This window comes from Terrapene carolina, unplaced genomic scaffold (genome assembly GCF_002925995.2).
Source record: "Terrapene carolina triunguis isolate 2854851 unplaced genomic scaffold, T_m_triunguis-2.0 Scaffold22, whole genome shotgun sequence".
Taxonomy (NCBI): domain Eukaryota; kingdom Metazoa; phylum Chordata; order Testudines; family Emydidae; genus Terrapene; species Terrapene triunguis.
The window spans coordinates 3,407,690-3,410,960 of record NW_020664373.1 but is presented as its reverse complement, the minus strand read 5'-3'; positions in this window follow the sequence as shown (position 1 = coordinate 3,410,960).

Below are 3,271 nucleotides of genomic sequence, written 5' to 3'. Positions count from 1 at the left end.
AGGGGCGGGCACATTTATAACTAAAGCTGTGTAGCTATAAACTAAAATAGTTTCTAAAAATATTTAACTATTAAAAAAAAAACCCTGCTAATCCCAAAAGGAAATCTCATTAATTAAAAATCAATGAAGTTACATTAGAGATTAATTTGACCAAAGGAGTCAATGTGGGGATACATGCAGGGCAGGTGGAATCAGATAGATGTAATTGGAACAGGGTCAGTGAAGGAAGCGGCTGTGTGTATGTATGTGTGGAGAGAGTTGGTTAGGGATATTATTTGGGAGCAGGTGATAAGGTCAGCAAGAGCAGAATAGAGAAGCAGAGGCAATTTTATTATTTGGAGGGGAATGTATGTCAATAATAACTAATGTACCAACCTTGCAAATATGTATGTGAGTAATTGTGCTCACATGAGTAGTTCCACTAACTGCAATATGACTAGTAACATTACATGAATGAATGGTTGCAAGACTTGGCAATAAATGATAAAGTGGACAAGGAGCATCTTGAAAGGTAAAATAGGTCACCAAATAACGTTTTCATTTAAAGTTAGAACTCTGTTAGAGCTGTGCAATATCACCTGCTTTCATTTTGCAAAATGTTCATAGGAAAAGCCAAGATTTTTCTAACGCCTTGCAAAATAATTGTGAATTTTGGTCCACTTTGAAATTCAGTGATCACATCTTTTATGATTTCCACAAAATGTGCATTATTTTCTCAATAATGTACACTTTCTATAAAAAAATAAAGTAGATATTTATTATTGATAATCATGTTTATTATGTAATGCCTAAGGACCGACCAAGATTGTGTCCCCATTAAGCTAGGCAAAATACTAACACAGAGTAGTAGACAGTATCTGCCCTGGAAAGCTTGCTTGGAGACTTTCCTCTAGCAAAATCAGCTTGTACCTTTCTACATATGGAATAGATATAGATGTTAAAGACTCACACTGGCTTCACTGGGAGTTAGATAGGCTTATGTTATAGAAGATCCAGGAGTCTAATCAGATTAAAAAGGAGAGGGTCAGATTGAGATACAGGGTCAGATCCCTGTATGGATTCTAATGAACCATAGATATGCAGGATTTGAAGGAACCTTAAGAGGTCCTCTAGTCCATCCCAGCACACTAAGTCAGGACCAAGTATACATGGGACATTCCTGACAGGTGTTTGTCTAACCTGTTCTTTAAAACCTCCAGTGATGGGAATTCCCCAACCTCTGTTGGCAACCTCTTCCAGCGCTTAACTATCCTTATTGCTAGAAATCTCTTTCTTAAATCTCCCTTGGTGCAGATTAAGTTGATGAATTCTTGTCCTGCCTTCAGTGGACATAGAGATGAATTGATCACTGTGACATAGGCCCATTGGTGACAGCTAGCAAAAGGGCTCACTACTCTGTGTCAGCAGCTCCTAACAGGCCCAACAAACTCACAATACCTTACACATTGATGTCATAGTGTTTATCTATAAAGAACATCAAGTGAGGTCTTAAATGAAAGTCAGCATCATGCTGGTCATTAATATTGTTGCGAGGGGTATGTATGGATGGTATCTAAAGAGTTGTGTGTATGTACTAAAAATAGATTTTAAATTATGTAACCAGGTAGAGTTGACAAACAGGTTTTCTGCCAGACAAAACATTCACTATCCCTGTCTCTGATGTAAATTAAGCATTATAAGGAAAACACAATGGGAGCTATATTTGCATTTCAAGTCAATATGAGGATGTAAAGTCAATATGGGAAGATACTGGAGACAAAAATCACAGGGGATGGTCTTGTCTTTGGGATGCAAAAGGCAAACCTTTGGCATATAAGAGGAAGGCAAAAGGACCCCCTGTTTCGCCCTGCACCTAGAGAGTAATTGGGCAGTGTGATTACATTAATGAAGACGTGATCTCAATCAGGGTTTGGTTGAAAGCACTATAAAGGACATTTGGATAAGACAGACTTCTTTAGACAAGGTCTTAGCCTGTTAACATTAAGTTTAGACTATAAGGAGTGTGTTAAGACATTTTGGTTTTTTTTGTAACCTGTTGTTCTTATTATCTGTGTTCACTGTCTCTTAAATTTTAACCTTTTTAAATAAACTTTTTATTTGTTTTCACTATAAATAGATTACAGTGCTGTGTTCTTATAAAAGACCTGATCCTGAGTTGTACCAATCAAGCTGTGTGTGTATGTTCCCTTCAGGGTCTGCTTACCTTGTACTTTCTGTGAGTGTCCAGTGACAGGGGCTGGACACTACAGGGAGTGGCTTCTGAGGAGCTTGGGGATTGGGGTACACCAAGTATTAATGTGCAAGGCAAAGTAGGGGTGGGCAGAGCCCTGAGGATATTGTTTGGATGGCTAACAGCCTGATGTGGCAGGGAGCTGACACCCAGTTTAGCACCAGCAAGTCTCTCTCTCTCACTGAGGCAGGGGGTTAACATGGTGACTCTCAGTCCTGGGTACACTGAGAAAGTGTCACGATCACCACCCTCTTTCTAAAAGTCTTTAACTTATTTGAAAATGATATTAGGTTCCCTCCTCAGTCTTCTTTTCTCAAGACTAAACAATACCCAGGTTTTTTTTTAACTTTTTTGCAGAGGTCAGGTATTCTAAACCTGCTATCATTTTTGTTGCTCTCCTCTGGACTCTCTCCAGTTTGTGCACATCTTTCTTAAAGTGTGGTGTCCAAAACTGGACACAGTACTTCAGCTGAGGCCTCACCACGTGGAGTAGAGCAGAACAATTACCTTCTATGTCCAGACTATGACACTCCTGTTAATATACCCCAGAAAGGTATTAGCCCTTTTTGCAACTGCATGACATTGTTGGCTAAAGCTGAATTTGTGATTCACTATAACCCCCAGATTCTTTTCAGCAATACTAGCACCTAGCCAGTTATTCCCTATTTTGTATTTGTGCATTGATTTTTCCTTTCTAAGTAAAGTACTTTGCACTTGTCTTTATTGAATTTCATCTTGTTGATTCCAGACCAGTTTACCAATTTTTTAGGTAAGTTTGAATTCTAATCCTGTCCTCCAACATGCTTTCAGCATGGTGTCATTTGAAAATGTTATAAGCATATTCTCCACTCCACTATACAAATCATTAATGAAAATATTGATTATTACTAGACAGTGCGAGAACTCCACTAAACACGTCACCCCTGAGTTTGACAGCAAACCATTGATAACTACTATTTAAGTACATTTTTTTCAACCAGTTGTGCACCCATTTTATAGTGATTTCATATAGACCACATTAATGTTGCTATGAAGAGTTAC